The sequence below is a fragment of the Bombus huntii genome, chromosome 7 (genome assembly GCF_024542735.1).
Source record: "Bombus huntii isolate Logan2020A chromosome 7, iyBomHunt1.1, whole genome shotgun sequence".
Lineage (NCBI taxonomy): Eukaryota > Metazoa > Arthropoda > Insecta > Hymenoptera > Apidae > Bombus > Bombus huntii.
The window spans coordinates 6,219,198-6,232,101 of NC_066244.1; the positions used below are offsets into that span (position 1 = coordinate 6,219,198).

At 37.9% G+C, this 12,904-nt stretch overlaps 1 protein-coding gene and 1 long non-coding RNA gene across 4 annotated transcripts in view; one reads left to right on the top strand and one right to left on the bottom strand.

The window, feature by feature from the left end:
* The window catches only part of LOC126867630 (uncharacterized), a 647,133-nt gene that overhangs the window by 368,912 nt on the left and 265,317 nt on the right, over positions 1-12,904 (bottom strand). The gene's annotated exons all lie outside the window — the stretch shown is intronic.
* Positions 11,849-12,904, top strand: part of LOC126867644 (uncharacterized) — a 29,353-nt gene continuing 28,297 nt past the window's right edge. For 2 of the 3 annotated variants that reach the window (XR_007690364.1, XR_007690363.1), the window contains exon 1: positions 11,852-12,102. This is a non-coding gene — a long non-coding RNA (uncharacterized LOC126867644). Of the gene's footprint in view, positions 12,103-12,904 lie in introns of all 3 variants that reach the window. The other variant, XR_007690365.1, reaches the window with a different exon arrangement.

Consider the following 12,904-nt stretch of genomic DNA (forward strand, 5'->3'; position numbering starts at 1 on the left):
ACGAGCTCCTACTACCTTGTTCTTGACGAGGCTCCAGCAGGGAAATGTAAAAGCAGACGATCGTCAAGGAAAAATAGCGCTGAAAATAAAACGTTGTCCTGGCAGAATAAGCCACGAGAAGGATCGTCTCTAAAGTGGAAATCCCTGGGCACCGCAATAAATCCAACTGGAACGCTCAAAATTTGTTCCGTTTGACGTTGCGCGATTCTTTTTTTCTAGCGTTCGAGCCGAAGCTTGGAAGCCACTCACGAGAATTCTCGTGACTCGAATTTTCCTGATAAGTCGCTTAACGCGATTATCCTTATTAACCTATTGCTTCTTCAAAGAGAAACTATGTTTCTTATCTTTCTGTGGTAAAATTTCTATTGCTTTATTTCGTGAAACTCGCGAGACTATGACTACTGATAGGCTCAACAAAATTAATAAAAAGTCATTCCAATGTACTTTACTATGTATATAATTGATAAACAATTGCGATATCGCTATATATTTTTCAGAAAGATTAAGAAAGTATTAAAATTTTTCAATCTCGAATAACTGGTATTAATGAACAATTATTATTATTATCATTTCACGCGTAATGATTTCAATACAGAACATCAATACGTTCTTATTAGGAGTAACATTAAAGATTATCAATTCTTCGATAAATTTAGTGGCCTATACGTAACACGTTATTTTCATACGAAATACGATATAAATTACAAAGAAAATATAAGTCGTAATAATCATCAGGATTTTTCAGATACTTCTAGCAATCTGATAGATAAACGCTATCCGTTTCAAGCTTTGCCAATATCTTTCTCTCAATCTCTGTCTAATCTTATTCAAACTGTTTCGCGTACACACGTAGTATATTCGTAAAAGATGTCCACGAATGTTCGAATATTTTCACAAGCCTGTACATGTATCCAATCCGCAAAAATGTTTACTTCGTTTCTTAACATCGATAGTTTTCCAACTTTAATGTCATTCACTTAACGCAGTTTCGTTCGCGCGCGGAGCTGGCCCGGAGCCTTTGTCGACGTTACAATCCCCTACCTCTCAATTCATCGAAGTCGCAACGAAATTTCCTTTTCCCCGAAAAACCCGTCAAACGAAATTTCCGTCTACAATAACCACAAAGAGTCGGTTCCAGGGAGTGAAGAACACGTTCCTTGTTGGAATCGGTCGATTTAGCAAAAGGAACCAAAGGGAAAACGAGAAAGGGAGACAGAGGGGAAAAAGAGGGAGAAAAATCGTTTTAGAGGCGCGTAATGGAGAAACCAGGCTGACGATATTTACTCGCGATGGTATTTCGAATCCCTGTGCCCGGATTTACATCGCGACCCCGAGAACCCGTCTTTCGAGCTCGTGAAGAAGTCGTAAAGCGTCCACGACGCTTCATCTTCCTATCTATTAGGCACCTCTTTGCACCTCGTAACCCATCTCGTTTGATTTCATGGTATTACGACTATACGGGCCTCCACGAAACTCGAGCATCTCTTAAGAAAATAGAGGTTGTTTCTCGTGGAGCGAATTCAAAGTCTGATGTGCCATTCCTGAGTGAAATGATTTTCTAACAAACAGTGTCGATCATATTATAATTACAGAGTGAGTCACGAATGCATGTCCATACTTGAGGAACTGAATCCACATACTAGCAAACTACGAACTAGTAAAATACGTCGTATGGACATACATGTACATTCTACGTGTCGTAATTTTCCAGTTATGAATGATTAAAGAAAATATTCCAAGTGTCCGCCTCGTGCCTCAATAGAAGCTACTGCACTGAGTGTATATACTTGCTGGAAAATACATTCGTCAGACGGTTTTCTTCATTTTAGTGTATATATTCACACTTTGAAATGTGGACATGATTCGCCCATTCGCGTTTACGATTCATCCTGTATTAAGATGTCAATACTGTTATTTTATTCATATCATACGTTGTCGTATAATACGAAATACCAAGTAAAGTGAAATTTTAGATGTCAAAGTTTCACGACGATTGTCAGTTTCAGGTCCGCTCCGAAGAAGGGAACCCGCAATGTTCACGAAATTTCGAAACAAAGCGCAATGCACGGTCGAAAGCCGAAGAGCCACAAAGGCGTGAAAATAAAATTTGTTACAGTTTTCCAACGAATGTGCAACTTCGATAGAACGTCCGAATTTATCAAACTACATAGAGTGTGTTATCAATAAATCAAATTTATACATTTACAAGAGTAACGTATAGCATTTGGAGAGCAAATCGTGGAAGAGAACGCGAACTGGGAAACTCGAATTTAATGTTAGTGCAAGTAGAAGCCTGTTCTTGATCCGTGGACACGATTTTCGCGATGCTCGGTAAGCGTCGAGCACTTTAAGGCCATATTTCGTGGCTCGTTTGATTTGCTAGCCCCGTGCTTGTCGCGGAACGACGCGATAAATCTCCATGAGCCGGACGGATGTCCATTGTCGCAGCGATCGTGACGAGATTTTGGCGTCGACGCCAATATTTCGGCCAGACGCGGTTCCTACATAGTTTGCCACGCCGTCTATTAATTATTAAAGTGATAACACTGATGCAGCGCGGTACGTTGTTCCCCGTTTGTCGCTTCGTGCGACCTCATTCCTCCGAATGCAAGAACTTTGAGTGGATTGGTTATTTGTCGGACAGACTCGACTCCGTTTAAGCGGATCGAATCCTTTAACTTTTTTATTTCTTAGCATCTGAGAAATTTCTATCAGCATGATAATCCAGATTGATAAAGATAAAGCGATTTCGAATGGATTAATTTTACGTTCTCCGCATAAAAATACGGTAGAAGGATCGTTTCCAGCAGAGTTAAAACAGCATTAAAATACTTTCAAAATTTGAAAGAAAAGGGCGATATTCGAACTATTTATCATTTTGCATCCAACGTCTCGTTTTATAATTATACTTTGATTCGTTCGTCGATGTAACTTCATATTTCTATTTCTCGACGAATTTGAAATAACTACGTTTACTGGTATCGTATTTTTAGAGTGTGTCACAATGTTGTGCTTGTCAGTGAAATCAATTTTCCATGCAATGAATATTTCCTCGTGCGTACACGGGATTTATTTATTTCCCGGTACAATAAAAACTTCGATCACAAATTCCATTTCGTTCTATAGTCACCGCAAATGTACACATAATACGATGTGTAGCTTTGCATAAGGATCCGAACAAGATTCTCCTTCTCTTCTTCCTCCTTCTTTCCGTCTTACGAGCGGCGATATTTCACCGAAAATAGATCGCATTGCGAGATTCCAGCTCATACAGCTTGTATACATTATACATATTAGTCAAACATACTCGACACGGCACAGACAATATCCACTATCGACCGAATTTCAAGTACAACTTTCTTGAATTACATTTACAAAGTACGAGGAATAAACGATTATCCGAAAACACGAGAGAATCATTCGTCATTCAAAATCCATCTTTTTGTGAATTTTGCAATACTACGCAACGATGGAACATATTATTTTACTTATTATGCATGGAATACTAACACCTTTAAGAAGAAATTTAAAAAAACAATAAACTACAGCAATATTGTATCTTAATATACAGATTTAAGATTTAAGATTTTATATCAGTTAATTATGCAAGACGTTTTGTGTCGATAAATTGATGTTCGAATATGTCCCCTTTCTGGGGAGAAACTTAGAGCGTAACACGAATTAGCACGTAACAGGCCTGCGAAGAAAACAAGTTAAAGCGAAACAAGAATAGCATGAATGTTCATTTTCTTCGCGTCAATTCATTTGGTCATTCCAACGAACGAAGATTAAGCCATAATCAAATACAATACTTCAAAGAAATCTACTGTATATACTTATTTGAAAGATATTCCACTGAAATATCAACTAATCAAATTTTCAGCCCGAGTTTATCGAAAATAAGGTCTTCAGGGATATAAAATTTATTAAGCACTAAAAAGCGAGCTTAAAATATCTTCGCTACGACTCTACTATTCGAAAGCTTATTTACATTTACATTACTCTATTTATATTTTATGTTTCTCAAGAAACTTCGATCGAAGGAAGAAATATTGACTGAAGTATCTTATTTAGCTACAGGCGCATTATTAGGAAATTTGTTAACGTGAAATAAAACGAGAAATGCACGATACGAAGAAAAAGAAACAAAAAATCAATCAAATTTCGATGGGTTACTGTAGAGACGATAAAATATTTATAAAACGTCTGACAAAGAAATAGAAAATTTTGGAGGAACGTAGTGGAATTCTGAAAAGCGGAATCAAATCAAGCGTAAAAAGTGAAAATGATAAAATATCCCGATGAAATTGCTACGTGGATATAACTTTAATGGACCGTGAAATATAAATCTGTTAAATCTGTTTCTCTCAATAAGAGGAAGGGAAAATGATAGAAAAGATTCTGACGAAGAGCAGGAAATTATGATATAAAGAAGGACAAGTACAAATATTCTTTCAATAATAATCTCAAATGAAAAGAACGTGAATGGAAACGAGTTATCGGCATTGATTAACAGGATATTCGTTCTAATTAACGAGTTGTAACTCAAGTAATATTTACGCGAAAGTATTACGATTTTATAAACGTTGCACATGGAGGGAAATTTCATTGAACTGTCATTGAAAAATTAGTAAACGGCGATTAATATTTGTATCTGGTGTATAAGAACTGAGGGATATCCTCTTTTTTCGTTATATCAAATTCGTATCAAAGTAAACGCCTATCATTCCGCTGGAACAAATATTCTATTAATACTTTAAATATACCGTAATCATAACGAGACGAGTGTAACGAAACGTCGTATCTAAAATTACTTGGTTCACTCAAGAGGCTTCATATACCTTGGTACTTGTAATGAGATATAATATGAAAAAGAATCAGAGCTATGCTAATTAATTCGAATCGAGTGAAATATACGCAAGCGTGCGTGCAATTGCCATCGAGAAGATGTACATTTCGTTCATTTAATCAAACAAAATGAATCTTATTTCTAATTAATTTTATCGATCTCGTCCGTTTAAGTAATGACACCATATTTCAGTTTAAAACTGAATAGAATCGCGCGCATGTGTATATTTTCCTCTGAAGATTAATCTCTGATTAAAAAACGGAAGTGTTCGATTTCTGTGTTTTAATTTACGATCTTAAATCCCGTCCGTTTCATTATATTCAATATTCCCCGTATTCCGGTCGTAAACTTGCTAGAGGGACAAAACGAGGAGAAAAGATACATAAAAATAGTATTACGGATACTTTATACCGGTTGCATTTTAATCCAAAGTGTATCGCAGACTGCATCGGCTTATCGTAATCGTACTTTATACGAAGCAAGGCCCGTTTGCTTCAAAGATTTTCCGTTGCATCGATGGAAAAACTGTGAAAGCAGTCACGGTTCGCCAAAGGCGATTAAAACTGTTCTATTTGGAAGCGTGTGAGCGGAACGACGACGAATCGATCGACTGTCGACTTTTGTGGCTGAATTTAGTCGACCGTGCCCGACATCACAGCGCACGGAATGAATTCTAAATTGCCGCGTCGCATACATACGTGTAAGCCTTATTTGTCCGGCAGAAGAGGCGAAAGTAAATCGAACGTGACGCATAAACGGCTTGTAATTTGCGGTAAATGGAATGACGTGGAATTCTGACACGATACATACGCAAGGGTATTTAGTATGCGAATTGCGTTCTAACGCTTTGTATCAAAGTATCGAGAGACGATTATCCTGTAACCAGTTACAACAAAAAAAAAAATGAAATATGAATTTATTTCCGGTAAATGCGTATTTTGTACGATGATCAAAAGCACGGGATAAAGAATTACTCTCGTTGAATTTTTTAATATCTGTATTGAACAGCTTGGGATTTCATTCAGTTATCGAACGTTAGAGAGATGGTATGGAACAACCTAATGGATTTAAATATTAAATAAATTTAAACTAAATCTCGGTTTGTAAGAAACGAATAATATTAGTTTATTTGTATTAAATTAACGTAATTGGTATTATCCTGCGTATAATCAACGTTATCGGTATCTTTAAATATTCGGAAGAGTGAGAAAAACATATTTTTGATTGGTATTTGATCTCAAGATGAAACAGGAAGATAGTCTTCACGTGGAATTACTTATCAACGTATTACATTTTTAAATTTCTCTTCTATAAAGGAGAAAAAAGAATTTATCGTGTGTTTCACCTATGATAGCTTCATATTCGACATAAACTTCACATTTTCCATTCGCCACGCGTAATAAGAAACCTCCGCATTACCCGTGACGAGATCACTCAATGCAAACAATCTCGAACAAACAAACAAACGAAAAATCAAGTCAAACATTACGATCCTAGTTCGGGATCAGAGACGTTAAAATTCTCCTCCTTAGACGGTCTGACAGAGAAAAATCTCGCGATAGAACCACCGAAGGAGCACCTAAGTCTCCTAAATCACGAGGAAGCGCGGAAAAATCGTTAGCCCGTGTCCTGAGAGAAAAGTTAGAGAATCCGTCTGGCAAACACAAGTTCCGCGCGAAGCAGCTGTATTATTCACGGAAACGGAGGCGAGAACGGTACGAAGAGGAACAGGGCGAGAACGGTACGAAGAGGAACAGGGCGAGAACGATGAAGAAACGTATACGTCAGCAATGCCGGAAAGTATCGAACAAATCGTCGTTTTATGCCGTTCGCGGATATAAATAAAACTGAGCTCGCGAGATCATGGCTCAAGTTCGATCGTAAAGACTCGATATTTCGAGGTCCTTCTGAGAGACCGGAAAACGTCTCTTCACGGATATATTGTCCCAGATACCGCGTGCCGATTTTCCTCTCCCTACTCTTTTTATTTCCCCATCTACCGGATTACGTCGACGTGTTTGTGGTTCGCTTAACCTGCCCGCAAGTGTTGATCTTAAAAGTTGCATCGTGGATCGCTGTGTGTCAGTGATTTTCATTTATATTATTTGCTACTTCATCGATTTTTGCTTGAAAGTTATGGGAATATACGAAAAATGTTTAAGTCTATCAAAATACATATTTACCGTATTAACGAAATGAAACGTAAATGTTAGTTGATTTAATTAGTTAAAATTACGTGCTTCGGTAGTTAGATATTTACAAACGGCTCAGGTGAGATACAGTAATTGCAAAACAGAGTAAGAGTTGAATAGCGAGAGAGACATTAATTAATTGCTCCTTGAGTGCTGAAATCAACAAAGGTAAGCATTATTTCTGAGAGCTTCCCTTTCCTCCGTTGCTTCCTTCCTTACTTTCTCTTTCCTTCCTTCTCTATTTTCCGCTTCCTCCCTTCACATTCCCACCCAACTTCCTTCCTCGTCTTCCTCTTCTTGCTTATCCTCCCCTTTTCCCAGCCTGTCGTAAATTCTTCTTATTCGTCTGAGAAATATTTACGATATATGTTCCTCCTTAATCCCAAGAGATACGCACACAGGAGGATTTATTGCTAATATACATATCGGTTACTCGTCGTCTACAAACTTCACGACGTGCCGATTTGGAAATATTTTTGAGAAAATGTCGCATATATCTGTCAGATCAGTCGTAACTTCTACGTGTTAACCTGACCGTATATAAAGTTTGTTTCAGGAATAATGCGAAAAAATGTCGACGCGAGCGTGACAATTTAAAAACAATTGAGCGAGAGTATTTGATATTTGAATAAATTCGTTGTATAAGCTTGTGATGTTATGGCCGAAATTTTGTTGGCTAGCATATTGGTTTATGTATATATATGTATGTACGAATAGTTAGTTGGATTTTACAATTATACATGAAAATTATCTAACAGCGAAATTGAAAGAAATAATTAAAAAGATATCACGGGGAAAAATTAAAGTTTCTCTCACTCATATACTCGTCAGTCTTAAGTTCTGATTTATAAAACGACGAAGAAAGTTTTATTGAAGTCGCAAATAGAATGAACTTTATTGCGTATGCCACAAACCGGTTAAATTTTAAATTTATCAAAGACGTATTAATAGAACGATTTTAAAATCTGCTGCAGTAAGATTCGGGGTCGTATCTTTTCAGAAATATCGAAGGAAAATTACAATCGAATGTACAATTATTTTCAACGTTACGTAACATCCGCGTTCACTTACCCAACAACATAAATATATACTATGTCCTTACACGAAACCACGTTATGCATCGAAACGATGCTAGTATTCTTAGCCGGACTATAAATACGCAAGTAGAGTTCGCTACCAGCAATGTAACGAGCTTTGAAGATTTCTGCATGTTCTATTTGGAGTCGAGGAGCAGCAATCCAGACGAGCCCGATTGAGAAATAGAACGTACGACCCTGAACGAGTGAACTAACTACGATCGAATTGAGAATATCGTTTAAAACGTTGCACGAAGTACGCTGTGAAAAAATTCTCAATTCCATTTTATCGACGAAACGAACGATAAACTCATTATTATTCGCTTGAAAACTCGTCGATGATGTTTCACCTCTACAAATTTAATCAGAAACTTCCGATAACAAGTGCGAACGATATTATCTTTTAGATAAATTCAGCATCCAAGAAGAAGAATTAACGTCAAGATACGTAAGTTCGGTTTAAATTTCCCGCCCATTTCTATAGTATCATCGCATATTCTAAGAACGTTGGTATATACTGTCTATTTATTCTTCGTTACACTCCGAGCAGTCGGGAATCATGAAACTAAAAGAGGAGAAATTATAATAATCACAGAAATACTACGTATTTGTTTTAGATTCTGAAAATATATACAATAATAATTTCCACTTTATTCGCCAGAGATTGATTCGTATCTCAATGTGTTTTCTATCTACACGGTTTCATTACCGTATTTGAATAGTAAGTTTCATACTAGTAAACACTACGTATGTGGTAAACTTATGTAAACGCTACAGTAAATGATGTATCAATGGCCACCGCGTACGTCCCTTACGTGTATTTCCAACCCAATTTCTGTCAATATTATATTGTTTATTACTTGTATAATTAAAATATGAATGGAAATGTCGTATAAGAATCGACCTATTATACCTGCTTCCACACACGAATCAACGTATGAATATAAAAATTCCATTTTGACAAACCGCTTCATCCATGTAGCTACAATCGCGAACCGATCGTACATAATCGTACTCGAACAACACGCGTAGCATTTGCTCCACCTGTAATTACCGGTAACAAACGATCGATGGCCATAATGCAGGCCATAATATCGTGTCATTACGTGATTACGATAATGGAGCAAGACGTAGCGCCGTAACCTCGTGACGCGTTCGTATCGAGGTGTTCCCAATGCCACGGAGATTCCAGCGGCTTGAGAAACGGTGAACAACTTCTCCGTTGGTCGCCTCGTCAGCCACTCGCATCGGTCTCGAGATCTATTTGAGTTGCTTGCTTACGCGCAGACTCTCGTGAAATTAACCACCGGCTCTCTTGCTTGTTGTTTAACGGCCGAAGATTAATCGCGCGTCTGAGTCGCGCGCAAAAGTTCGGGACACGACGTAGAAATGTTATGCTGTAAATATCGTTCCGTGACAACATGATAATGGAGACGGAAAATATAGAGAAGCTCCGAGGTGCTACGGCATTCTCAGGAATCCTTTTCTGGATTAAATTTCTGGCGCGGAGTAATTTATGAAATCGAGTACTGCCAAGCATGAATTATATGTACAACGTTGTTCATAAGTCACGGGACACTTAGCTACTTGTCGTTGGTACATTTAGAGCAGATGTAAATGGATGTTGGAATTATGAAACGAGCCTGACTTTTATTAGAAGTGTCTATTATAGAGAATAGTAAATTATACTACGGTTCCAAGATTTTATCACGTACGCAAGTAACCCAAGAAAGTCGATATACAAATCTACGAAAAGCAATCAATTTGAAAAAAGGGGTACAAATTGTACGATCGCGCGTACGTATCTCTAATCGCGTCGACCAGCTACGAAAATAATCTATTATGGAAATATTAGTGGTACACGTATTATATCATACAATGTGTATCATATAAACCGATTCGAGCGACTATTTTTTAAACACTCGATGGCATCGATAAATATTTCAGATAAAATTGGAATGGTGCAGAGAAGATAACGTAACTGACCACGTAATTTAATAGGATCAATCTTTTTACTGGTCGACGTATTAAAAACACGTACGAAGATAAAATGTGCATTAACGAATGTAGCTTGCCATTCCCTGGAAAAAAGATACTAAACTAGATATTCAATTAATAGATATTAAGTTATCTCATTAATCACAGAACTATAATCACAGTTTCATCAAACTGAGGCAATAGCGGTAATGGCAATCAAGGCAATAACAATAACAATAAAATATGATAATAATGAAAATATTTTGCATAAGAAATACATATATAAGATATTATGAGGATCGTCGTAATCGGTAATTCACTTTAGAAACATTAACGACCAATTAGCTATTTCTCAAACTTGATGCGATATATCATTTGAATAAATAATTCAAAATTATGATAACCCTCGTTCTCGCGTTCGAAATTGCTATTCTTTCACGACGTGTACTACAATTACGCGAAATAACATTAGCATAGCGTTATTGTTTGTTACGCATGTTAAGTAATATTTAAACGCCAGTGAACCGTGCATTAATTACTTCGTAGATTAAATATGCTCCATTAAAGGTCGCGTTGATTTTGCCTAATTACCTGCGAACGTTCGCAGCTTTCTGCTAGTAACTTTCTGCTCGCTGATACGTTTCAACGTAATTGTAATAACGACTGTGTCAACGCGCATAATATGGTAATTTGTTGGAGTCGTTATTTCGCTGTGACGCCATGTAACGATTCAAATAACACGGAAAACGAGGATAATCGTCGTTTGTTCTCCGCAATTTGCCTCGTGAATCATTACAAATGTTTGACGTTTGCCGGTGTTACGATGGATGCAGCAACGAAGAAACCTTCGATCGATTATTTGAAATATAATATTTGTTATGTATAAAACTTTTAAGATGTCTGCTTAAATAGAAATTGTAAGCTATGATTACCATAGGTGAATAATACGAAACTTAATTCAATTTCCTTGAAAGATATCATCTACCTTTAAGTTGTTTAAAATCCAAGTACTACGATAATTTTTAACACGATCCCTAAGTTTACTTTAACCAACAAGAAACTAGACAATCTCCAAGACACGATCGAGCAAGTGTCTATTACTTAATTATTATTTTATCATTTATTTTATACCTGCAGTTATTCTCTGTACATCGAAAATCACTTCTTCTCAATTTCAACGAAGCATAAAGGAACCAGCTCTCGCGTAATCCCCACATCTACAAACTCAAAGCACAAGTTCTCCGTATCTCTTCCGAAGCCTCAAACACAGAACCTATCGACAGTCACAAAGAACTCTTTCCTTTTATAAAAAATCTATCCCTACTCTTCAATCCTTATCCGAACAAAAAAATGAAGCGAATGTAATCAAGTCCATGAAATCCTCGTTGCCGCTCTCCGTTGGAATTTTCGCCAACAGATCCAGGAGCGATCGTAAAAATTCCCGCTCACAGTCGAAACAATATCGACGATGTAACGACCTGAATCTTCAGCCTCCGATCGCTTTCCGTCAGTTTTCAATGATCAGAACGAAACGATCCAACGGGATGCCGTTGAATTCGCGCTTGGAAAAAACATAACGATCCTCTTTCGCGGCTGGCCGGATTTCCTTTCGCCAGGCTGCGAGGGGGTTAATCGCTCTTTGATGCGCCGCCGCTTTTCCCCAACGTGCAACCTGCACTTTGTCCCATCCTCTTCCGCCAGTTTTTTTCTCCCTCCTCTTGCCTCGATGCACGCTCACCTGACCTGACCGCAGCAACGAGAGCTGATTGCTGGCGCGGCGTAACGAGCATGCAGGCTACGCGTAAACGCAGCCGCGGTTCGCGTCGAGTGTTGAATGCACTCTCGCGGCTCCGATCCAATGGAGTTCCTGTGTCCTCGCGGGGATCGTATCGGCGAGATCGTTAGCCGAGCCATTCGCTTCGTTGATCCACTCTGACGCGCTCGATCCCCGCTGAGATCGGCAGCAACGACGAGTCACGTCGAGGATTCTTGGCGGTCATATTTATCGGTAAGTATAGTATGTAAAGTATTGGATGATCCGTTGTACGGACGATTGTTTTGGAAAAATTGATAAAAAGGCGATTGATAGAATTTGAATAAAGCGATAAGTCAAAGACGCGCTATGGCATATTTTTAAATCTCTGAAAATAATCACTCGAGAAAGAAACGAAATTGTTACTTGGCTGAACTATTTAAAAGTTGCACTAATGAAAGTAAGTCGTTTTTTTCTTCTTAAAAATTGAATATTAATTGCGGGCTCGTACATGTAGTAAAACTGACAAATTAATAGAGAGTTACAAAGTTATAAAAGTTAAGGTTAACGAGTTATACAAGCGAAGTTGCAAGATATCATCTATCTTGAAGATATTCAAGACTGAGACAGGACGATAATTTTCAATTAATTAACTCGCTAAAATTTTAGTATAAGGAAGTGTAAACTCCTTGAGGAATCTAACTGATCATAAAAATTGTTCGTCGCTTAATTAGGTCTTTTATATCTCCGGATATATTTTCAACATCAAACGTTCCTTCTCTCGTGACTCTACCGAATAGCGTTTCTGTGTCCCCACGGGGATCGAGTTGGCGAGATCGTTAACCGAGCAATTCGTTTCGTTGATCCATTTTGGCGTGTATTCGATGCCCGCTGAGATCGGGAGCAACGGTGAGCCGCGTTGGAGATTCTTATTGGTCGTGGTTATCGATCGAACAACGACCTGAAGTATGGGGTATTAATTGTTGGATGGTCGCTGATCGGAGGATTGGTGTTTTTGGCTAAGTTTGCTGCGGAATTTATACAGTCGAACTTTCCA